We start from the raw sequence: 22,401 nt of genomic DNA on the forward strand, positions 1-22,401 counted from the left end.
AGAGACAGACTGAGGAGACTGGACATCCAAGGGACTGTGGACTAGAGCCACTGCTAATTCACATTGATTGAAGCCAACTGAGGGAGGTGGTTCTAATCAATATGCTTACCGACCTCCTCCCCTTGGTTTTCAGTGTAGGGCAAGTTGGCCATTAGGAATGTTGCTATTCTGGAAGCAGAACGTCTTTCTACTACTGTATTAGCAGACCATTGTCTTTAACATGACCTGTGCAACAAGACCACATGGTGAACTAAAGTGAATACTGAGCCAAAGAAGAGCATTGCATCATGCCTGCTTTGGCAGCCAATCTTACACTGACAAGATGCATCAACATAAGCAGAAAGAGCTCTCGACGAGGATGGGATTCGAACCCACGCGTGCACAGCACAATGGATTAGCAGTCCATCGCCTTAACCTCTCGGCCACCTCATCTGCCGCACACTGCTCTTTGCCAGTAGCATTGGGAATTGACGAGGGATAATGTGTGAGCTGATCGCTGGTGTATGGACGCAGGGAGATTGACTCCAGATCCCCGACGAGGGGCTGCGTAACACTTTGGTAGAAGCCTGGAGTGATGCTGGCTTCTTCTTTGAGCCTGTTCTTCTTGGGGGTTGCCAGAGTGGATCGTCTGCCTCCATCTCACCCTGCCCCTAGCATTCTCCTCTGTCACACCAACCCTCTGCATGTCCTACTTGGCTACGTCTATGAACGTTGTCTTTGGTCTTTCTCTTATTCTCCTGCCCAGCCGCTCCGTATTTAACACCCTTTTCCCAGTATATCTTATATCCCTCCTCTGCACATGTGCAAATCACCTCAGCCTTGCTGGCCTAACGTCGTCTGCAAACGGCTCAACCCCAGCTGTCCCTCGCACGTGGTCATTTCACATCTGTTCCATCCTGGACACTCCCAAGCAAAAGCTTATCATCTTCAACTCTGCAGACTCCATCTGTGCCACACATCAGAGCAGCTCTCACTACCATCTTCTAAAGCTTGCCTTTCGCACTTGCTGCTATCCTTGTGTGACAAATCACCCCTGAATTTGTTCTCCACCCACACCCAATGGATTGGCTACACGCATGGCTTTGGGTCTCCTCGCGGATGTGCAAAAGTGTCCTGGAGAATGCGGGTATCGATCCCGCTGCCTCTCACATGCAAAGCGAGCGCTCTACCATTTGAGCTAATTCCCCATTGAGGGTTGAGCACTGCAGCTTCATCGTGCCATACGGAGCCTCAGCTCAGGTGGAACTAATCACAACACCCCCCTTTCAATGTTTTCTGGGCTTGTCAACTGCAACAAGACTCTTTGGTGCAATCGTAACTCACACGAGACATTTCCGAGCGATTCAAGTCTGGGCCCTACGCAGTACGCCAGGAGAGTGTCACTGGAAGCCCCTTTCAGCTGCTTCTGGAGAAAAGAGATGTCAGACTGGGCCGGGGGACTCTTTGCTGCCATCGGCCAGTATTGTGAGGGTAAGAGGGGAGACAATCACTTCATATGGTCAAAGATTGATGAGGTTTGAAGCCAGCGTTAACATGGTAGTACCTGAAAGGTAGTGAGCGGAGAAGTGCAAATAAACCTGGGGTGTACAACATCAGGCCTCGAGGGCTGGTGTCCTGCAGGTTTTAGGTATAACCCTGGGTCAACACACCTGAATCAAATGATTAGTTCATTACCAGGCCTCTGGAGAACTTCAAGAAATGTTGGGGAGGTAATTTAGCCATTTGAATCCCCTATGATGGATCAAGAATACATCTGAAACCTGCAGGACACCGGCCCTCGAGGCCTGGAGTTCGACACCTGTGAAATAAAGATTTGCCAAAGGAAGCCACATGCATTCAATTGGGACACTGACTAGCAAAGTGTCAAATGGAGAATGCGGGCGTCGATCCCGCTACCTCTCGCATGCTAAGCGAGCGCTCTACCATTTGAGCTAACTCCCCTGTGCCACATGTCTTACTTATTACAGGCTACACTTTGTCCATACTTGTTGTATGATCAAAATAGGGAAGGGGCACAAATCCTGAAATCTGCAAAGCACCCAGGAGGTGGCTGAGAGACTAAGGCGGCTCGCTGACAATCCACTGTCATGCTAACGTGACTGAATGCCATCAGCCTTAGAGACAGACTGAGGAGACTGGACATCCAAGGGACTGTAGACTAGAGCCACTGCTAATTCACATTGAATGAAGCCAACTGAGGGAGGTGGTTCTAATCAATATGCTTACCGACCTCCTCCCCTTGGTTTTCAGTGTAGGGCAAGTGGGCCATTAGGAATGTTGCTATTCTGGAAGCAGAACGTCTTTCTACTACTGTATTAGCAGACCATTGTCTTTAACATGACCTGTGCAACAAGACCACATGGTGAATTAAAATGAAAACTGAGCATTGCATCATGCCTGCTTTGGCAGCCAATCTTACACTGACAAGATGCATCAACATAAGCAGAAAGAGCTCTCGACGAGGATGGGATTCGAACCCACGCGTGCACAGCACAATGGATTAGCAGTCCATCGCCTTAACCTCTCGGCCACCTCATCTGCCGCACACTGCTCTTTGCCAGTAGCATTGGGAATTGACGAGGGATAATGTGTGAGCTGATCGCTGGTGTATGGACGCAGGGAGATTGACTCCAGATCCCCGACGAGGGGCTGCGTAACACTTTGGTAGAAGCCTGGAGTGATGCTGGCTTCTTCTTTGAGCCTGTTCTTCTTGGGGGTTGCCAGAGTGGATCGTCTGCCTCCATCTCACCCTGCCCCTAGCATTCTCCTCTGTCACACCAACCCTCTGCATGTCCTACTTGGCTACGTCTATGAACGTTGTCTTTGGTCTTTCTCTTATTCTCCTGCCCAGCCGCTCCGTATTTAACACCCTTTTCCCAGTATATCTTATATCCCTCCTCTGCACATGTGCAAATCACCTCAGCCTTGCTGGCCTAACGTCATCTGCAAACGGCTCAACCCCAGCTGTCCCTCGCACGTGGTCATTTCACATCTGTTCCATCCTGGACACTCCCAAGCAAAAGCTTATCATCTTCAACTCTGCAGACTCCATCTGTGCCACACATCAGAGCAGCTCTCACTACCATCTTCTAAAGCTTGCCTTTCGCACTTGCTGCTATCCTTGTGTGACAAATCACCCCTGAATTTGTTCTCCACACACACCCAATGGATTGGCTACACGCATGGCTTTGGGTCTCCTCGCGGATGTCCAAAAGTGTCCTGGAGAATGCGGGTATCGATCCCGCTGCCTCTCACATGCAAAGCGAGCGCTCTACCATTTGAGCTAATTCCCCATTGAGGGTTGAGCACTGCAGCTTCATCGTGCCATACGGGGTGCCAACACCCCCCTTTCAATGTTTTCTGGGCTTGTCAACTACAACAAGACTCTTTGGTGCAATCGTAACTCACACGAGACATTTCCGAGCGATTCAAGTCTGGGCCCTACGCAGTACGCCAGGAGAGTGTCACTGGAAGCCCCTTTCAGCTGCTTCTGGAGAAAAGAGATGTCAGACTGGGCCGGGGGACTCTTTGCTGCCATCGGCCAGTATTGTGAGGGTAAGAGGGGAGACAATCACTTCATATGGTCAAAGATTGATGAGGTTTGAAGCCAGCGTTAACATGGTAGTACCTGAAAGGTAGTGAGCGGAGAAGTGCAAATAAACCTGGGGTGTACAACATCAGGCCTCGAGGGCCGGTGTCCTGCAGGTTTTAGGTATAACCCTGGGTCAACACACCTGAATCAAATGATTAGTTCATTACCAGGCCTCTGGAGAACTTCAAGAAATGTTGGGGAGGTAATTTAGCCATTTGAATCCCCTATGATGGATCAAGAATACATCTGAAACCTGCAGGACACTGGCCCTCGAGGCCTGGAGTTCGACACCTGTGAAATAAAGATTTGCCAAAGGAAGCCACATGCATTCAATTGGGACACTGACTAGCAAAGTGTCAAATGGAGAATGCGGGCGTCGATCCCGCTACCTCTCGCATGCTAAGCGAGCGCTCTACCATTTGAGCTAACTCCCCTGTGCCACATGTCTTACTTATTACAGGCTACACTTTGTCCATACTTGTTGTATGATCAAAATAGGGAAGGGGCACAAATCCTGAAATCTGCAAAGCACCCAGGAGGTGGCTGAGAGACTAAGGCGGCTCGCTGACAATCCACTGTCATGCTAACGTGACTGAATGCCATCAGCCTTAGAGACAGACTGAGGAGACTGGACATCCAAGGGACTGTGGACTAGAGCCACTGCTAATTCACATTGAATGAAGCCAACTGAGGGAGGTGGTTCTAATCAATATGCTTACCGACTTCCTCCCCTTGGTTTTCAGTGTAGGGCAAGTTGGCCATTAGGAATGTTGCTATTCTGGAAGCAGAACGTCTTTCTACTACTGTATTAGCAGACCATTGTCTTTAACATGACCTGTGCAACAAGACCACATGGTGAACTAAAGTGAATACTGAGCCAAAGAAGAGCATTGCATCATGCCTGCTTTGGCAGCCAATCTTACACTGACAAGATGCATCAACATAAGCAGAAAGAGCTCTCGACGAGGATGGGATTCGAACCCACGCGTGCACAGCACAATGGATTAGCAGTCCATCGCCTTAACCTCTCGGCCACCTCATCTGCCGCACACTGCTCTTTGCCAGTAGCATTGGGAATTGACGAGGGATAATGTGTGAGCTGATCGCTGGTGTATGGACGCAGGGAGATTGACTCCAGATCCCCGACGAGGGGCTGCGTAACACTTTGGTAGAAGCCTGGAGTGATGCTGGCTTCTTCTTTGAGCCTGTTCTTCTTGGGGGTTGCCAGAGTGGATCGTCTGCCTCCATCTCACCCTGCCCCTAGCATTCTCCTCTGTCACACCAACCCTCTGCATGTCCTACTTGGCTACGTCTATGAACGTTGTCTTTGGTCTTTCTCTTATTCTCCTGCCCAGCCGCTCCGTATTTAACACCCTTTTCCCAGTATATCTTATATCCCTCCTCTGCACATGTGCAAATCACCTCAGCCTTGCTGGCCTAACGTCGTCTGCAAACGGCTCAACCCCAGCTGTCCCTCGCACGTGGTCATTTCACATCTGTTCCATCCTGGACACTCCCAAGCAAAAGCTTATCATCTTCAACTCTGCAGACTCCATCTGTGCCACACATCAGAGCAGCTCTCACTACCATCTTCTAAAGCTTGCCTTTCGCACTTGCTGCTATCCTTGTGTGACAAATCACCCCTGAATTTGTTCTCCACCCACACCCAATGGATTGGCTACACGCATGGCTTTGGGTCTCCTCGCGGATGTCCAAAAGTGTCCTGGAGAATGCGGGTATCGATCCCGCTGCCTCTCACATGCAAAGCGAGCGCTCTACCATTTGAGCTAATTCCCCATTGAGGGTTGAGCACTGCAGCTTCATCGTGCCATACGGAGCCTCAGCTCAGGTGGAACTAATCACAACACCCCCCTTTCAATGTTTTCTGGGCTTGTCAACTACAACAAGACTCTTTGGTGCAATCGTAACTCACACGAGACATTTCCGAGCGATTCAAGTCTGGGCCCTACGCAGTACGCCAGGAGAGTGTCACTGGAAGCCCCTTTCAGCTGCTTCTGGAGAAAAGAGATGTCAGACTGGGCCGGGGGACTCTTTGCTGCCATCGGCCAGTATTGTGAGGGTAAGAGGGGAGACAATCACTTCATATGGTCAAAGATTGATGAGGTTTGAAGCCAGCGTTAACATGGTAGTACCTGAAAGGTAGTGAGCGGAGAAGTGCAAATAAACCTGGGGTGTACAACATCAGGCCTCGAGGGCCGGTGTCCTGCAGGTTTTAGGTATAACCCTGGGTCAACACACCTGAATCAAATGATTAGTTCATTACCAGGCCTCTGGAGAACTTCAAGAAATGTTGGGGAGGTAATTTAGCCATTTGAATCCCCTATGATGGATCAAGAATACATCTGAAACCTGCAGGACACCGGCCCTCGAGGCCTGGAGTTCGACACCTGTGAAATAAAGATTTGCCAAAGGAAGCCACATGCATTCAATTGGGACACTGACTAGCAAAGTGTCAAATGGAGAATGCGGGCGTCGATCCCGCTACCTCTCGCATGCTAAGCGAGCGCTCTACCATTTGAGCTAACTCCCCTGTGCTACATGTCTTACTTATTACAGGCTACACTTTGTCCATACTTGTTGTATGATCAAAATAGGGAAGGGGCATAAATCCTGAAATCTGCAAAGCGCCCAGGAGGTGGCTGAGAGACTAAGGCGGCTCGCTGACAATCCACTGTCATGCTAACGTGACTGAATGCCATCAGCCTTAGAGACAGACTGAGGAGACTGGACATCCAAGGGACTGTGGACTAGAGCCACTGCTAATTCACATTGAATGAAGCCAACTGAGGGAGGTGGTTCTAATCAATATGCTTACCGACCTCCTCCCCTTGGTTTTCAGTGTAGGGCAAGTTGGCCATTAGGAATGTTGCTATTCTGGAAGCAGAACGTCTTTCTACTACTGTATTAGCAGACCATTGTCTTTAACATGACCTGTGCAACAAGACCACATGGTGAACTAAAGTGAATACTGAGCCAAAGAAGAGCATTGCATCATGCCTGCTTTGGCAGCCAATCTTACACTGACAAGATGCATCAACATAAGCAGAAAGAGCTCTCGACGAGGATGGGATTCGAACCCACGCGTGCACAGCACAATGGATTAGCAGTCCATCGCCTTAACCTCTCGGCCACCTCATCTGCCGCACACTGCTCTTTGCCAGTAGCATTGGGAATTGACGAGGGATAATGTGTGAGCTGATCGCTGGTGTATGGACGCAGGGAGATTGACTCCAGATCCCCGACGAGGGGCTGCGTAACACTTTGGTAGAAGCCTGGAGTGATGCTGGCTTCTTCTTTGAGCCTGTTCTTCTTGGGGGTTGCCAGAGTGGATCGTCTGCCTCCATCTCACCCTGCCCCTAGCATTCTCCTCTGTCACACCAACCCTCTGCATGTCCTACTTGGCTACGTCTATGAACGTTGTCTTTGGTCTTTCTCTTATTCTCCTGCCCAGCCGCTCCGTATTTAACACCCTTTTCCCAGTATATCTTATATCCCTCCTCTGCACATGTGCAAATCACCTCAGCCTTGCTGGCCTAACGTCGTCTGCAAACGGCTCAACCCCAGCTGTCCCTCGCACGTGGTCATTTCACATCTGTTCCATCCTGGACACTCCCAAGCAAAAGCTTATCATCTTCAACTCTGCAGACTCCATCTGTGCCACACATCAGAGCAGCTCTCACTACCATCTTCTAAAGCTTGCCTTTCGCACTTGCTGCTATCCTTGTGTGACAAATCACCCCTGAATTTGTTCTCCACCCACACCCAATGGATTGGCTACACGCATGGCTTTGGGTCTCCTCGCGGATGTGCAAAAGTGTCCTGGAGAATGCGGGTATCGATCCCGCTGCCTCTCACATGCAAAGCGAGCGCTCTACCATTTGAGCTAATTCCCCATTGAGGGTTGAGCACTGCAGCTTCATCGTGCCATACGGAGCCTCAGCTCAGGTGGAACTAATCACAACACCCCCCTTTCAATGTTTTCTGGGCTTGTCAACTGCAACAAGACTCTTTGGTGCAATCGTAACTCACACGAGACATTTCCGAGCGATTCAAGTCTGGGCCCTACGCAGTACGCCAGGAGAGTGTCACTGGAAGCCCCTTTCAGCTGCTTCTGGAGAAAAGAGATGTCAGACTGGGCCGGGGGACTCTTTGCTGCCATCGGCCAGTATTGTGAGGGTAAGAGGGGAGACAATCACTTCATATGGTCAAAGATTGATGAGGTTTGAAGCCAGCGTTAACATGGTAGTACCTGAAAGGTAGTGAGCGGAGAAGTGCAAATAAACCTGGGGTGTACAACATCAGGCCTCGAGGGCTGGTGTCCTGCAGGTTTTAGGTATAACCCTGGGTCAACACACCTGAATCAAATGATTAGTTCATTACCAGGCCTCTGGAGAACTTCAAGAAATGTTGGGGAGGTAATTTAGCCATTTGAATCCCCTATGATGGATCAAGAATACATCTGAAACCTGCAGGACACCGGCCCTCGAGGCCTGGAGTTCGACACCTGTGAAATAAAGATTTGCCAAAGGAAGCCACATGCATTCAATTGGGACACTGACTAGCAAAGTGTCAAATGGAGAATGCGGGCGTCGATCCCGCTACCTCTCGCATGCTAAGCGAGCGCTCTACCATTTGAGCTAACTCCCCTGTGCCACATGTCTTACTTATTACAGGCTACACTTTGTCCATACTTGTTGTATGATCAAAATAGGGAAGGGGCACAAATCCTGAAATCTGCAAAGCACCCAGGAGGTGGCTGAGAGACTAAGGCGGCTCGCTGACAATCCACTGTCATGCTAACGTGACTGAATGCCATCAGCCTTAGAGACAGACTGAGGAGACTGGACATCCAAGGGACTGTGGACTAGAGCCACTGCTAATTCACATTGAATGAAGCCAACTGAGGGAGGTGGTTCTAATCAATATGCTTACCGACCTCCTCCCCTTGGTTTTCAGTGTAGGGCAAGTGGGCCATTAGGAATGTTGCTATTCTGGAAGCAGAACGTCTTTCTACTACTGTATTAGCAGACCATTGTCTTTAACATGACCTGTGCAACAAGACCACATGGTGAATTAAAATGAAAACTGAGCATTGCATCATGCCTGCTTTGGCAGCCAATCTTACACTGACAAGATGCATCAACATAAGCAGAAAGAGCTCTCGACGAGGATGGGATTCGAACCCACGCGTGCACAGCACAATGGATTAGCAGTCCATCGCCTTAACCTCTCGGCCACCTCATCTGCCGCACACTGCTCTTTGCCAGTAGCATTGGGAATTGACGAGGGATAATGTGTGAGCTGATCGCTGGTGTATGGACGCAGGGAGATTGACTCCAGATCCCCGACGAGGGGCTGCGTAACACTTTGGTAGAAGCCTGGAGTGATGCTGGCTTCTTCTTTGAGCCTGTTCTTCTTGGGGGTTGCCAGAGTGGATCGTCTGCCTCCATCTCACCCTGCCCCTAGCATTCTCCTCTGTCACACCAACCCTCTGCATGTCCTACTTGGCTACGTCTATGAACGTTGTCTTTGGTCTTTCTCTTATTCTCCTGCCCAGCCGCTCCGTATTTAACACCCTTTTCCCAGTATATCTTATATCCCTCCTCTGCACATGTGCAAATCACCTCAGCCTTGCTGGCCTAATGTCATCTGCAAACGGCTCAACCCCAGCTGTCCCTCGCACGTGGTCATTTCACATCTGTTCCATCCTGGACACTCCCAAGCAAAAGCTTATCATCTTCAACTCTGCAGACTCCATCTGTGCCACACATCAGAGCAGCTCTCACTACCATCTTCTAAAGCTTGCCTTTCGCACTTGCTGCTATCCTTGTGTGACAAATCACCCCTGAATTTGTTCTCCACACACACCCAATGGATTGGCTACACGCATGGCTTTGGGTCTCCTCGCGGATGTCCAAAAGTGTCCTGGAGAATGCGGGTATCGATCCCGCTGCCTCTCACATGCAAAGCGAGCGCTCTACCATTTGAGCTAATTCCCCATTGAGGGTTGAGCACTGCAGCTTCATCGTGCCATACGGGGTGCCAACACCCCCCTTTCAATGTTTTCTGGGCTTGTCAACTACAACAAGACTCTTTGGTGCAATCGTAACTCACACGAGACATTTCCGAGCGATTCAAGTCTGGGCCCTACGCAGTACGCCAGGAGAGTGTCACTGGAAGCCCCTTTCAGCTGCTTCTGGAGAAAAGAGATGTCAGACTGGGCCGGGGGACTCTTTGCTGCCATCGGCCAGTATTGTGAGGGTAAGAGGGGAGACAATCACTTCATATGGTCAAAGATTGATGAGGTTTGAAGCCAGCGTTAACATGGTAGTACATGAAAGGTAGTGAGCGGAGAAGTGCAAATAAACCTGGGGTGTACAACATCAGGCCTCGAGGGCCGGTGTCCTGCAGGTTTTAGGTATAACCCTGGGTCAACACACCTGAATCAAATGATTAGTTCATTACCAGGCCTCTGGAGAACTTCAAGAAATGTTGGGGAGGTAATTTAGCCATTTGAATCCCCTATGATGGATCAAGAATACATCTGAAACCTGCAGGACACTGGCCCTCGAGGCCTGGAGTTCGACACCTGTGAAATAAAGATTTGCCAAAGGAAGCCACATGCATTCAATTGGGACACTGACTAGCAAAGTGTCAAATGGAGAATGCGGGCGTCGATCCCGCTACCTCTCGCATGCTAAGCGAGCGCTCTACCATTTGAGCTAACTCCCCTGTGCCACATGTCTTACTTATTACAGGCTACACTTTGTCCATACTTGTTGTATGATCAAAATAGGGAAGGGGCACAAATCCTGAAATCTGCAAAGCACCCAGGAGGTGGCTGAGAGACTAAGGCGGCTCGCTGACAATCCACTGTCATGCTAACGTGACTGAATGCCATCAGCCTTAGAGACAGACTGAGGAGACTGGACATCCAAGGGACTGTGGACTAGAGCCACTGCTAATTCACATTGAATGAAGCCAACTGAGGGAGGTGGTTCTAATCAATATGCTTACCGACTTCCTCCCCTTGGTTTTCAGTGTAGGGCAAGTTGGCCATTAGGAATGTTGCTATTCTGGAAGCAGAACGTCTTTCTACTACTGTATTAGCAGACCATTGTCTTTAACATGACCTGTGCAACAAGACCACATGGTGAACTAAAGTGAATACTGAGCCAAAGAAGAGCATTGCATCATGCCTGCTTTGGCAGCCAATCTTACACTGACAAGATGCATCAACATAAGCAGAAAGAGCTCTCGACGAGGATGGGATTCGAACCCACGCGTGCACAGCACAATGGATTAGCAGTCCATCGCCTTAACCTCTCGGCCACCTCATCTGCCGCACACTGCTCTTTGCCAGTAGCATTGGGAATTGACGAGGGATAATGTGTGAGCTGATCGCTGGTGTATGGACGCAGGGAGATTGACTCCAGATCCCCGACGAGGGGCTGCGTAACACTTTGGTAGAAGCCTGGAGTGATGCTGGCTTCTTCTTTGAGCCTGTTCTTCTTGGGGGTTGCCAGAGTGGATCGTCTGCCTCCATCTCACCCTGCCCCTAGCATTCTCCTCTGTCACACCAACCCTCTGCATGTCCTACTTGGCTACGTCTATGAACGTTGTCTTTGGTCTTTCTCTTATTCTCCTGCCCAGCCGCTCCGTATTTAACACCCTTTTCCCAGTATATCTTATATCCCTCCTCTGCACATGTGCAAATCACCTCAGCCTTGCTGGCCTAACGTCGTCTGCAAACGGCTCAACCCCAGCTGTCCCTCGCACGTGGTCATTTCACATCTGTTCCATCCTGGACACTCCCAAGCAAAAGCTTATCATCTTCAACTCTGCAGACTCCATCTGTGCCACACATCAGAGCAGCTCTCACTACCATCTTCTAAAGCTTGCCTTTCGCACTTGCTGCTATCCTTGTGTGACAAATCACCCCTGAATTTGTTCTCCACCCACACCCAATGGATTGGCTACACGCATGGCTTTGGGTCTCCTCGCGGATGTCCAAAAGTGTCCTGGAGAATGCGGGTATCGATCCCGCTGCCTCTCACATGCAAAGCGAGCGCTCTACCATTTGAGCTAATTCCCCATTGAGGGTTGAGCACTGCAGCTTCATCGTGCCATACGGAGCCTCAGCTCAGGTGGAACTAATCACAACACCCCCCTTTCAATGTTTTCTGGGCTTGTCAACTACAACAAGACTCTTTGGTGCAATCGTAACTCACACGAGACATTTCCGAGCGATTCAAGTCTGGGCCCTACGCAGTACGCCAGGAGAGTGTCACTGGAAGCCCCTTTCAGCTGCTTCTGGAGAAAAGAGATGTCAGACTGGGCCGGGGGACTCTTTGCTGCCATCGGCCAGTATTGTGAGGGTAAGAGGGGAGACAATCACTTCATATGGTCAAAGATTGATGAGGTTTGAAGCCAGCGTTAACATGGTAGTACCTGAAAGGTAGTGAGCGGAGAAGTGCAAATAAACCTGGGGTGTACAACATCAGGCCTCGAGGGCCGGTGTCCTGCAGGTTTTAGGTATAACCCTGGGTCAACACACCTGAATCAAATGATTAGTTCATTACCAGGCCTCTGGAGAACTTCAAGAAATGTTGGGGAGGTAATTTAGCCATTTGAATCCCCTATGATGGATCAAGAATACATCTGAAACCTGCAGGACACCGGCCCTCGAGGCCTGGAGTTCGACACCTGTGAAATAAAGATTTGCCAAAGGAAGCCACATGCATTCAATTGGGACACTGACTAGCAAAGTGTCAAATGGAGAATGCGGGCGTCGATCCCGCTACCTCTCGCATGCTAAGCGAGCGCTCTACCATTTGAGCTAACTCCCCTGTGCTACATGTCTTACTTATTACAGGCTACACTTTGTCCATACTTGTTGTATGATCAAAATAGGGAAGGGGCATAAATCCTGAAATCTGCAAAGCGCCCAGGAGGTGGCTGAGAGACTAAGGCGGCTCGCTGACAATCCACTGTCATGCTAACGTGACTGAATGCCATCAGCCTTAGAGACAGACTGAGGAGACTGGACATCCAAGGGACTGTGGACTAGAGCCACTGCTAATTCACATTGAATGAAGCCAACTGAGGGAGGTGGTTCTAATCAATATGCTTACCGACCTCCTCCCCTTGGTTTTCAGTGTAGGGCAAGTTGGCCATTAGGAATGTTGCTATTCTGGAAGCAGAACGTCTTTCTACTACTGTATTAGCAGACCATTGTCTTTAACATGACCTGTGCAACAAGACCACATGGTGAACTAAAGTGAATACTGAGCCAAAGAAGAGCATTGCATCATGCCTGCTTTGGCAGCCAATCTTACACTGACAAGATGCATCAACATAAGCAGAAAGAGCTCTCGACGAGGATGGGATTCGAACCCACGCGTGCACAGCACAATGGATTAGCAGTCCATCGCCTTAACCTCTCGGCCACCTCATCTGCCGCACACTGCTCTTTGCCAGTAGCATTGGGAATTGACGAGGGATAATGTGTGAGCTGATCGCTGGTGTATGGACGCAGGGAGATTGACTCCAGATCCCCGACGAGGGGCTGCGTAACACTTTGGTAGAAGCCTGGAGTGATGCTGGCTTCTTCTTTGAGCCTGTTCTTCTTGGGGGTTGCCAGAGTGGATCGTCTGCCTCCATCTCACCCTGCCCCTAGCATTCTCCTCTGTCACACCAACCCTCTGCATGTCCTACTTGGCTACGTCTATGAACGTTGTCTTTGGTCTTTCTCTTATTCTCCTGCCCAGCCGCTCCGTATTTAACACCCTTTTCCCAGTATATCTTATATCCCTCCTCTGCACATGTGCAAATCACCTCAGCCTTGCTGGCCTAACGTCGTCTGCAAACGGCTCAACCCCAGCTGTCCCTCGCACGTGGTCATTTCACATCTGTTCCATCCTGGACACTCCCAAGCAAAAGCTTATCATCTTCAACTCTGCAGACTCCATCTGTGCCACACATCAGAGCAGCTCTCACTACCATCTTCTAAAGCTTGCCTTTCGCACTTGCTGCTATCCTTGTGTGACAAATCACCCCTGAATTTGTTCTCCACCCACACCCAATGGATTGGCTACACGCATGGCTTTGGGTCTCCTCGCGGATGTGCAAAAGTGTCCTGGAGAATGCGGGTATCGATCCCGCTGCCTCTCACATGCAAAGCGAGCGCTCTACCATTTGAGCTAATTCCCCATTGAGGGTTGAGCACTGCAGCTTCATCGTGCCATACGGAGCCTCAGCTCAGGTGGAACTAATCACAACACCCCCCTTTCAATGTTTTCTGGGCTTGTCAACTGCAACAAGACTCTTTGGTGCAATCGTAACTCACACGAGACATTTCCGAGCGATTCAAGTCTGGGCCCTACGCAGTACGCCAGGAGAGTGTCACTGGAAGCCCCTTTCAGCTGCTTCTGGAGAAAAGAGATGTCAGACTGGGCCGGGGGACTCTTTGCTGCCATCGGCCAGTATTGTGAGGGTAAGAGGGGAGACAATCACTTCATATGGTCAAAGATTGATGAGGTTTGAAGCCAGCGTTAACATGGTAGTACATGAAAGGTAGTGAGCGGAGAAGTGCAAATAAACCTGGGGTGTACAACATCAGGCCTCGAGGGCCGGTGTCCTGCAGGTTTTAGGTATAACCCTGGGTCAACACACCTGAATCAAATGATTAGTTCATTACCAGGCCTCTGGAGAACTTCAAGAAATGTTGGGGAGGTAATTTAGCCATTTGAATCCCCTATGATGGATCAAGAATACATCTGAAACCTGCAGGACACTGGCCCTCGAGGCCTGGAGTTCGACACCTGTGAAATAAAGATTTGCCAAAGGAAGCCACATGCATTCAATTGGGACACTGACTAGCAAAGTGTCAAATGGAGAATGCGGGCGTCGATCCCGCTACCTCTCGCATGCTAAGCGAGCGCTCTACCATTTGAGCTAACTCCCCTGTGCCACATGTCTTACTTATTACAGGCTACACTTTGTCCATACTTGTTGTATGATCAAAATAGGGAAGGGGCACAAATCCTGAAATCTGCAAAGCACCCAGGAGGTGGCTGAGAGACTAAGGCGGCTCGCTGACAATCCACTGTCATGCTAACGTGACTGAATGCCATCAGCCTTAGAGACAGACTGAGGAGACTGGACATCCAAGGGACTGTGGACTAGAGCCACTGCTAATTCACATTGAATGAAGCCAACTGAGGGAGGTGGTTCTAATCAATATGCTTACCGACTTCCTCCCCTTGGTTTTCAGTGTAGGGCAAGTTGGCCATTAGGAATGTTGCTATTCTGGAAGCAGAACGTCTTTCTACTACTGTATTAGCAGACCATTGTCTTTAACATGACCTGTGCAACAAGACCACATGGTGAACTAAAGTGAATACTGAGCCAAAGAAGAGCATTGCATCATGCCTGCTTTGGCAGCCAATCTTACACTGACAAGATGCATCAACATAAGCAGAAAGAGCTCTCGACGAGGATGGGATTCGAACCCACGCGTGCACAGCACAATGGATTAGCAGTCCATCGCCTTAACCTCTCGGCCACCTCATCTGCCGCACACTGCTCTTTGCCAGTAGCATTGGGAATTGACGAGGGATAATGTGTGAGCTGATCGCTGGTGTATGGACGCAGGGAGATTGACTCCAGATCCCCGACGAGGGGCTGCGTAACACTTTGGTAGAAGCCTGGAGTGATGCTGGCTTCTTCTTTGAGCCTGTTCTTCTTGGGGGTTGCCAGAGTGGATCGTCTGCCTCCATCTCACCCTGCCCCTAGCATTCTCCTCTGTCACACCAACCCTCTGCATGTCCTACTTGGCTACGTCTATGAACGTTGTCTTTGGTCTTTCTCTTATTCTCCTGCCCAGCCGCTCCGTATTTAACACCCTTTTCCCAGTATATCTTATATCCCTCCTCTGCACATGTGCAAATCACCTCAGCCTTGCTGGCCTAACGTCGTCTGCAAACGGCTCAACCCCAGCTGTCCCTCGCACGTGGTCATTTCACATCTGTTCCATCCTGGACACTCCCAAGCAAAAGCTTATCATCTTCAACTCTGCAGACTCCATCTGTGCCACACATCAGAGCAGCTCTCACTACCATCTTCTAAAGCTTGCCTTTCGCACTTGCTGCTATCCTTGTGTGACAAATCACCCCTGAATTTGTTCTCCACCCACACCCAATGGATTGGCTACACGCATGGCTTTGGGTCTCCTCGTGGATGTCCAAAAGTGTCCTGGAGAATGCGGGTATCGATCCCGCTGCCTCTCACATGCAAAGCGAGCGCTCTACCATTTGAGCTAATTCCCCATTGAGGGTTGAGCACTGCAGCTTCATCGTGCCATACGGAGCCTCAGCTCAGGTGGAACTAATCACAACACCCCCCTTTCAATGTTTTCTGGGCTTGTCAACTACAACAAGACTCTTTGGTGCAATCGTAACTCACACGAGACATTTCCGAGCGATTCAAGTCTGGGCCCTACGCAGTACGCCAGGAGAGTGTCACTGGAAGCCCCTTTCAGCTGCTTCTGGAGAAAAGAGATGTCAGACTGGGCCGGGGGACTCTTTGCTGCCATCGGCCAGTATTGTGAGGGTAAGAGGGGAGACAATCACTTCATATGGTCAAAGATTGATGAGGTTTGAAGCCAGCGTTAACATGGTAGTACCTGAAAGGTAGTGAGCGGAGAAGTGCAAATAAACCTGGGGTGTACAACATCAGGCCTCGAGGGCCGGTGTCCTGCAGGTTTTAGGTATAACCCTGGGTCAACACACCTGAATCAAATGATTAGTTCATTACCAGGCCTCTGGAGAACTTCAAGAAATGTTGGGGAGGTAATTTAGCCATTTGAATCCCCTATGATGGATCAAGAATACATCTGAAACCTGCAGGACACCGGCCCTCGAGGCCTGGAGTTCGACACCTGTGAAATAAAGATTTGCCAAAGGAAGCCACATGCATTCAATTGGGACACTGACTAGCAAAGTGTCAAATGGAGAATGCGGGCGTCGATCCCGCTACCTCTCGCATGCTAAGCGAGCGCTCTACCATTTGAGCTAACTCCCCTGTGCTACATGTCTTACTTATTACAGGCTACACTTTGTCCATACTTGTTGTATGATCAAAATAGGGAAGGGGCATAAATCCTGAAATCTGCAAAGCGCCCAGGAGGTGGCTGAGAGACTAAGGCGGCTCGCTGACAATCCACTGTCATGCTAACGTGACTGAATGCCATCAGCCTTAGAGACAGACTGAGGAGACTGGACATCCAAGGGACTGTGGACTAGAGCCACTGCTAATTCACATTGAATGAAGCCAACTGAGGGAGGTGGTTCTAATCAATATGCTTACCGACCTCCTCCCCTTGGTTTTCAGTGTAGGGCAAGTGGGCCATTAGGAATGTTGCTATTCTGGAAGCAGAACGTCTTTCTACTACTGTATTAGCAGACCATTGTCTTTAACATGACCTGTGCAACAAGACCACATGGTGAACTAAAGTGAATACTGAGCCAAAGAAGAGCATTGCATCATGCCTGCTTTGGCAGCCAATCTTACACTGACAAGATGCATCAACATAAGCAGAAAGAGCTCTCGACGAGGATGGGATTCGAACCCACGCGTGCACAGCACAATGGATTAGCAGTCCATCGCCTTAACCTCTCGGCCACCTCATCTGCCGCACACTGCTCTTTGCCAGTAGCATTGGGAATTGACGAGGGATAATGTGTGAGCTGATCGCTGGTGTATGGACGCAGGGAGATTGACTCCAGATCCCCGACGAGGGGCTGCGTAACACTTTGGTAGAAGCCTGGAGTGATGCTGGCTTCTTCTTTGAGCCTGTTCTTCTTGGGGGTTGCCAGAGTGGATCGTCTGCCTCCATCTCACCCTGCCCCTAGCATTCTCCTCTGTCACACCAACCCTCTGCATGTCCTACTTGGCTACGTCTATGAACGTTGTCTTTGGTCTTTCTCTTATTTTCCTGCCCAGCCGCTCCGTATTTAACACCCTTTTCCCAGTATATCTTATATCCCTCCTCTGCACATGTGCAAATCACCTCAGCCTTGCTGGCCTAACGTCGTCTGCAAACGGCTCAACCCCAGCTGTCCCTCGCACGTGGTCATTTCACATCTGTTCCATCCTGGACATTCCCAAGCAAAAGCTTATCATCTTCAACTCTGCAGACTCCATCTGTGCCACACATCAGAGCAGCTCTCACTACCATCTTCTAAAGCTTGCCTTTCGCACTTGCTGCTATCCTTGTGTGACAAATCACCCCTGAATTTGTTCTCCACACACACCCAATGGATTGGCTACACGCATGGCTTTGGGTCTCCTCGCGGATGTCCAAAAGTGTCCTGGAGAATGCGGGTATCGATCCCGCTGCCTCTCACATGCAAAGCGAGCGCTCTACCATTTGAGCTAATTCCCCATTGAGGGTTGAGCACTGCAGCTTCATCGTGCCATACGGAGCCTCAGCTCAGGTGGAACTAATCACAACACCCCCCTTTCAATGTTTTCTGGGCTTGTCAACTACAACAAGACTCTTTGGTGCAATCGTAACTCACACGAGACATTTCCGAGCGATTCAAGTCTGGGCCCTACGCAGTACGCCAGGAGAGTGTCACTGGAAGCCCCTTTCAGCTGCTTCTGGAGAAAAGAGATGTCAGACTGGGCCGGGGGACTCTTTGCTGCCATCGGCCAGTATTGTGAGGGTAAGAGGGGAGACAATCACTTCATATGGTCAAAGATTGATGAGGTTTGAAGCCAGCGTTAACATGGTAGTACCTGAAAGGTAGTGAGCGGAGAAGTGCAAATAAACCTGGGGTGTACAACATCAGGCCTCGAGGGCCGGTGTCCTGCAGGTTTTAGGTATAACCCTGGGTCAACACACCTGAATCAAATGATTAGTTCATTACCAGGCCTCTGGAGAACTTCAAGAAATGTTGGGGAGGTAATTTAGCCATTTGAATCCCCTATGATGGATCAAGAATACATCTGAAACCTGCAGGACACCGGCCCTCGAGGCCTGGAGTTCGACACCTGTGAAATAAAGATTTGCCAAAGGAAGCCACATGCATTCAATTGGGACACTGACTAGCAAAGTGTCAAATGGAGAATGCGGGCGTCGATCCCGCTACCTCTCGCATGCTAAGCGAGCGCTCTACCATTTGAGCTAACTCCCCTGTGCCACATGTCTTACTTATTACAGGCTACACTTTGTCCATACTTGTTGTATGATCAAAATAGGGAAGGGGCACAAATCCTGAAATCTGCAAAGCGCCCAGGAGGTGGCTGAGAGACTAAGGCGGCTCGCTGACAATCCACTGTCATGCTAACGTGACTGAATGCCATCAGCCTTAGAGACAGACTGAGGAGACTGGACATCCAAGGGACTGTGGACTAGAGCCACTGCTAATTCACATTGAATGAAGCCAACTGAGGGAGGTGGTTCTAATCAATATGCTTACCGACCTCCTCCCCTTGGTTTTCAGTGTAGGGCAAGTGGGCCATTAGGAATGTTGCTATTCTGGAAGCAGAACGTCTTTCTACTACTGTATTAGCAGACCATTGTCTTTAACATGACCTGTGCAACAAGACCACATGGTGAACTAAAGTGAATACTGAGCCAAAGAAGAGCATTGCATCATGCCTGCTTTGGCAGCCAATCTTACACTGACAAGATGCATCAACATAAGCAGAAAGAGCTCTCGACGAGGATGGGATTCGAACCCACGCGTGCACAGCACAATGGATTAGCAGTCCATCGCCTTAACCTCTCGGCCACCTCATCTGCCGCACACTGCTCTTTGCCAGTAGCATTGGGAATTGACGAGGGATAATGTGTGAGCTGATCGCTGGTGTATGGACGCAGGGAGATTGACTCCAGATCCCCGACGAGGGGCTGCGTAACACTTTGGTAGAAGCCTGGAGTGATGCTGGCTTCTTCTTTGAGCCTGTTCTTCTTGGGGGTTGCCAGAGTGGATCGTCTGCCTCCATCTCACCCTGCCCCTAGCATTCTCCTCTGTCACACCAACCCTCTGCATGTCCTACTTGGCTACGTCTATGAACGTTGTCTTTGGTCTTTCTCTTATTTTCCTGCCCAGCCGCTCCGTATTTAACACCCTTTTCCCAGTATATCTTATATCCCTCCTCTGCACATGTGCAAATCACCTCAGCCTTGCTGGCCTAACGTCGTCTGCAAACGGCTCAACCCCAGCTGTCCCTCGCACGTGGTCATTTCACATCTGTTCCATCCTGGACACTCCCAAGCAAAAGCTTATCATCTTCAACTCTGCAGACTCCATCTGTGCCACACATCAGAGCAGCTCTCACTACCATCTTCTAAAGCTTGCCTTTCGCACTTGCTGCTATCCTTGTGTGACAAATCACCCCTGAATTTGTTCTCCACACACACCCAATGGATTGGCTACACGCATGGCTTTGGGTCTCCTCGCGGATGTCCAAAAGTGTCCTGGAGAATGCGGGTATCGATCCCGCTGCCTCTCACATGCAAAGCGAGCGCTCTACCATTTGAGCTAATTCCCCATTGAGGGTTGAGTACTGCAGCTTCATCGTGCCATACGGAGCCTCAGCTCAGGTGGAACTAATCACAACACCCCCCTTTCAATGTTTTCTGGGATTGTCAACTACAACAAGACTCTTTGGTGCAATCGTAACTCACACGAGACATTTCCGAGCGATTCAAATCTGGGCCCTACGCAGTACGCCAGGAGAGTGTCACTGGAAGCCCCTTTCAGCTGCTTCTGGAGAAAAGAGATGTCAGACTGGGCCGGGGGACTCTTTGCTGCCATCGGCCAGTATTGTGAGGGTAAGAGGGGAGACAATCACTTCATATGGTCAAAGATTGATGAGGTTTGAAGCCAGCGTTAACATGGTAGTACCTGAAAGGTAGTGAGCGGAGAAGTGCAAATAAACCTGGGGTGTACAACATCAGGCCTCGAGGGCCGGTGTCCTGCAGGTTTTAGGTATAACCCTGGGTCAACACACCTGAATCAAATGATTAGTTCATTACCAGGCCTCTGGAGAACTTCAAGAAATGTTGGGGAGGTAATTTAGCCATTTGAATCCCCTATGATGGATCAAGAATACATCTGAAACCTGCAGGACACTGGCCCTCGAGGCCTGGAGTTCGACACCTGTGAAATAAAGATTTGCCAAAGGAAGCCACATGCATTCAATTGGGACACTGACTAGCAAAGTGTCAAATGGAGAATGCGGGCGTCGATCCCGCTACCTCTCGCATGCTAAGCGAGCGCTCTACCATTTGAGCTAACTCCCCTGTGCCACATGTCTTACTTATTACAGGCTACACTTTGTCCATACTTGTTGTATGATCAAAATAGGGAAGGGGCACAAATCCTGAAATCTGCAAAGCACCCAGGAGGTGGCTGAGAGACTAAGGCGGCTCGCTGACAATCCACTGTCATGCTAACGTGACTGAATGCCATCAGCCTTAGAGACAGACTGAGGAGACTGGACATCCAAGGGACTGTGGACTAGAGCCACTGCTAATTCACATTGAATGAAGCCAACTGAGGGAGGTGGTTCTAATCAATATGCTTACCGACTTCCTCCCCTTGGTTTTCAGTGTAGGGCAAGTTGGCCATTAGGAATGTTGCTATTCTGGAAGCAGAACGTCTTTCTACTACTGTATTAGCAGACCATTGTCTTTAACATGACCTGTGCAACAAGACCACATGGTGAACTAAAGTGAATACTGAGCCAAAGAAGAGCATTGCATCATGCCTGCTTTGGCAGCCAATCTTACACTGACAAGATGCATCAACATAAGCAGAAAGAGCTCTCGACGAGGATGGGATTCGAACCCACGCGTGCACAGCACAATGGATTAGCAGTCCATCGCCTTAACCTCTCGGCCACCTCATCTGCCGCACACTGCTCTTTGCCAGTAGCATTGGGAATTGACGAGGGATAATGTGTGAGCTGATCGCTGGTGTATGGACGCAGGGAGATTGACTCCAGATCCCCGACGAGGGGCTGCGTAACACTTTGGTAGAAGCCTGGAGTGATGCTGGCTTCTTCTTTGAGCCTGTTCTTCTTGGGGGTTGCCAGAGTGGATCGTCTGCCTCCATCTCACCCTGCCCCTAGCATTCTCCTCTGTCACACCAACCCTCTGCATGTCCTACTTGGCTACGTCTATGAACGTTGTCTTTGGTCTTTCTCTTATTCTCCTGCCCAGCCGCTCCGTATTTAACACCCTTTTCCCAGTATATCTTATATCCCTCCTCTGCACATGTGCAAATCACCTCAGCCTTGCTGGCCTAACGTCGTCTGCAAACGGCTCAACCCCAGCTGTCCCTCGCACGTGGTCATTTCACATCTGTTCCATCCTGGACACTCCCAAGCAAAAGCTTATCATCTTCAACTCTGCAGACTCCATCTGTGCCACACATCAGAGCAGCTCTCACTACCATCTTCTAAAGCTTGCCTTTCGCACTTGCTGCTATCCTTGTGTGACAAATCACCCCTGAATTTGTTCTCCACCCACACCCAATGGATTGGCTACACGCATGGCTTTGGGTCTCCTCGCGGATGTCCAAAAGTGTCCTGGAGAATGCGGGTATCGATCCCGCTGCCTCTCACATGCAAAGCGAGCGCTCTACCATTTGAGCTAATTCCCCATTGAGGGTTGAGCACTGCAGCTTCATCGTGCCATACGGAGCCTCAGCTCAGGTGGAACTAATCACAACACCCCCCTTTCAATGTTTTCTGGGCTTGTCAACTACAAC

The 22,401-nt window shown here is 49.9% G+C and overlaps 32 non-coding genes across 32 annotated transcripts; all 32 read right to left on the reverse strand.

Moving 5' to 3' along the window:
- Positions 1-350: 350 nt before the first annotated feature.
- Positions 351-432, reverse strand: trnas-gcu (transfer RNA serine (anticodon GCU)). Its single transcript has one exon. It is a non-coding gene; the product is annotated as a tRNA-Ser (tRNA).
- A 682-nt stretch (positions 433-1,114) lies between these two features.
- trnaa-ugc (transfer RNA alanine (anticodon UGC)) lies at positions 1,115-1,187 on the reverse strand. The gene has a single exon. It is a non-coding gene; the product is annotated as a tRNA-Ala (tRNA).
- A 681-nt stretch (positions 1,188-1,868) lies between these two features.
- On the reverse strand, positions 1,869-1,941 carry trnaa-agc (transfer RNA alanine (anticodon AGC)). Its single transcript has one exon. It is a non-coding gene; the product is annotated as a tRNA-Ala (tRNA).
- Positions 1,942-2,456: 515 nt separating this feature from the next.
- On the reverse strand, positions 2,457-2,538 carry trnas-gcu (transfer RNA serine (anticodon GCU)). Its single transcript has one exon. It is a non-coding gene; the product is annotated as a tRNA-Ser (tRNA).
- Positions 2,539-3,220: 682 nt separating this feature from the next.
- Positions 3,221-3,293, reverse strand: trnaa-ugc (transfer RNA alanine (anticodon UGC)). Its single transcript has one exon. It is a non-coding gene; the product is annotated as a tRNA-Ala (tRNA).
- Positions 3,294-3,953: 660 nt separating this feature from the next.
- Positions 3,954-4,026, reverse strand: trnaa-agc (transfer RNA alanine (anticodon AGC)). The gene has a single exon. It is a non-coding gene; the product is annotated as a tRNA-Ala (tRNA).
- A 526-nt stretch (positions 4,027-4,552) lies between these two features.
- Positions 4,553-4,634, reverse strand: trnas-gcu (transfer RNA serine (anticodon GCU)). Its single transcript has one exon. It is a non-coding gene; the product is annotated as a tRNA-Ser (tRNA).
- Positions 4,635-5,316: 682 nt separating this feature from the next.
- Positions 5,317-5,389, reverse strand: trnaa-ugc (transfer RNA alanine (anticodon UGC)). Its single transcript has one exon. It is a non-coding gene; the product is annotated as a tRNA-Ala (tRNA).
- A 681-nt stretch (positions 5,390-6,070) lies between these two features.
- On the reverse strand, positions 6,071-6,143 carry trnaa-agc (transfer RNA alanine (anticodon AGC)). The gene has a single exon. It is a non-coding gene; the product is annotated as a tRNA-Ala (tRNA).
- Positions 6,144-6,669: 526 nt separating this feature from the next.
- trnas-gcu (transfer RNA serine (anticodon GCU)) lies at positions 6,670-6,751 on the reverse strand. The gene has a single exon. It is a non-coding gene; the product is annotated as a tRNA-Ser (tRNA).
- A 682-nt stretch (positions 6,752-7,433) lies between these two features.
- On the reverse strand, positions 7,434-7,506 carry trnaa-ugc (transfer RNA alanine (anticodon UGC)). Its single transcript has one exon. It is a non-coding gene; the product is annotated as a tRNA-Ala (tRNA).
- A 681-nt stretch (positions 7,507-8,187) lies between these two features.
- On the reverse strand, positions 8,188-8,260 carry trnaa-agc (transfer RNA alanine (anticodon AGC)). Its single transcript has one exon. It is a non-coding gene; the product is annotated as a tRNA-Ala (tRNA).
- A 515-nt stretch (positions 8,261-8,775) lies between these two features.
- On the reverse strand, positions 8,776-8,857 carry trnas-gcu (transfer RNA serine (anticodon GCU)). The gene has a single exon. It is a non-coding gene; the product is annotated as a tRNA-Ser (tRNA).
- Positions 8,858-9,539: 682 nt separating this feature from the next.
- trnaa-ugc (transfer RNA alanine (anticodon UGC)) lies at positions 9,540-9,612 on the reverse strand. Its single transcript has one exon. It is a non-coding gene; the product is annotated as a tRNA-Ala (tRNA).
- Positions 9,613-10,272: 660 nt separating this feature from the next.
- Positions 10,273-10,345, reverse strand: trnaa-agc (transfer RNA alanine (anticodon AGC)). The gene has a single exon. It is a non-coding gene; the product is annotated as a tRNA-Ala (tRNA).
- Positions 10,346-10,871: 526 nt separating this feature from the next.
- trnas-gcu (transfer RNA serine (anticodon GCU)) lies at positions 10,872-10,953 on the reverse strand. Its single transcript has one exon. It is a non-coding gene; the product is annotated as a tRNA-Ser (tRNA).
- Positions 10,954-11,635: 682 nt separating this feature from the next.
- trnaa-ugc (transfer RNA alanine (anticodon UGC)) lies at positions 11,636-11,708 on the reverse strand. The gene has a single exon. It is a non-coding gene; the product is annotated as a tRNA-Ala (tRNA).
- Positions 11,709-12,389: 681 nt separating this feature from the next.
- trnaa-agc (transfer RNA alanine (anticodon AGC)) lies at positions 12,390-12,462 on the reverse strand. The gene has a single exon. It is a non-coding gene; the product is annotated as a tRNA-Ala (tRNA).
- Positions 12,463-12,988: 526 nt separating this feature from the next.
- On the reverse strand, positions 12,989-13,070 carry trnas-gcu (transfer RNA serine (anticodon GCU)). The gene has a single exon. It is a non-coding gene; the product is annotated as a tRNA-Ser (tRNA).
- A 682-nt stretch (positions 13,071-13,752) lies between these two features.
- trnaa-ugc (transfer RNA alanine (anticodon UGC)) lies at positions 13,753-13,825 on the reverse strand. Its single transcript has one exon. It is a non-coding gene; the product is annotated as a tRNA-Ala (tRNA).
- A 681-nt stretch (positions 13,826-14,506) lies between these two features.
- trnaa-agc (transfer RNA alanine (anticodon AGC)) lies at positions 14,507-14,579 on the reverse strand. The gene has a single exon. It is a non-coding gene; the product is annotated as a tRNA-Ala (tRNA).
- Positions 14,580-15,105: 526 nt separating this feature from the next.
- trnas-gcu (transfer RNA serine (anticodon GCU)) lies at positions 15,106-15,187 on the reverse strand. The gene has a single exon. It is a non-coding gene; the product is annotated as a tRNA-Ser (tRNA).
- A 682-nt stretch (positions 15,188-15,869) lies between these two features.
- Positions 15,870-15,942, reverse strand: trnaa-ugc (transfer RNA alanine (anticodon UGC)). Its single transcript has one exon. It is a non-coding gene; the product is annotated as a tRNA-Ala (tRNA).
- A 681-nt stretch (positions 15,943-16,623) lies between these two features.
- On the reverse strand, positions 16,624-16,696 carry trnaa-agc (transfer RNA alanine (anticodon AGC)). The gene has a single exon. It is a non-coding gene; the product is annotated as a tRNA-Ala (tRNA).
- A 526-nt stretch (positions 16,697-17,222) lies between these two features.
- Positions 17,223-17,304, reverse strand: trnas-gcu (transfer RNA serine (anticodon GCU)). The gene has a single exon. It is a non-coding gene; the product is annotated as a tRNA-Ser (tRNA).
- Positions 17,305-17,986: 682 nt separating this feature from the next.
- trnaa-ugc (transfer RNA alanine (anticodon UGC)) lies at positions 17,987-18,059 on the reverse strand. The gene has a single exon. It is a non-coding gene; the product is annotated as a tRNA-Ala (tRNA).
- Positions 18,060-18,740: 681 nt separating this feature from the next.
- Positions 18,741-18,813, reverse strand: trnaa-agc (transfer RNA alanine (anticodon AGC)). The gene has a single exon. It is a non-coding gene; the product is annotated as a tRNA-Ala (tRNA).
- Positions 18,814-19,339: 526 nt separating this feature from the next.
- On the reverse strand, positions 19,340-19,421 carry trnas-gcu (transfer RNA serine (anticodon GCU)). Its single transcript has one exon. It is a non-coding gene; the product is annotated as a tRNA-Ser (tRNA).
- A 682-nt stretch (positions 19,422-20,103) lies between these two features.
- On the reverse strand, positions 20,104-20,176 carry trnaa-ugc (transfer RNA alanine (anticodon UGC)). The gene has a single exon. It is a non-coding gene; the product is annotated as a tRNA-Ala (tRNA).
- A 681-nt stretch (positions 20,177-20,857) lies between these two features.
- On the reverse strand, positions 20,858-20,930 carry trnaa-agc (transfer RNA alanine (anticodon AGC)). The gene has a single exon. It is a non-coding gene; the product is annotated as a tRNA-Ala (tRNA).
- A 526-nt stretch (positions 20,931-21,456) lies between these two features.
- Positions 21,457-21,538, reverse strand: trnas-gcu (transfer RNA serine (anticodon GCU)). The gene has a single exon. It is a non-coding gene; the product is annotated as a tRNA-Ser (tRNA).
- A 682-nt stretch (positions 21,539-22,220) lies between these two features.
- Positions 22,221-22,293, reverse strand: trnaa-ugc (transfer RNA alanine (anticodon UGC)). The gene has a single exon. It is a non-coding gene; the product is annotated as a tRNA-Ala (tRNA).
- Positions 22,294-22,401: the final 108 nt, after the last annotated feature.

This window comes from Diplotaxodon limnothrissa, linkage group LG12 (genome assembly GCF_057381915.1).
Source record: "Diplotaxodon limnothrissa isolate DT_005_m linkage group LG12, D_limnothrissa_male_GT1.1, whole genome shotgun sequence".
Taxonomy (NCBI): Eukaryota; Metazoa; Chordata; class Actinopteri; order Cichliformes; family Cichlidae; genus Diplotaxodon; species Diplotaxodon limnothrissa.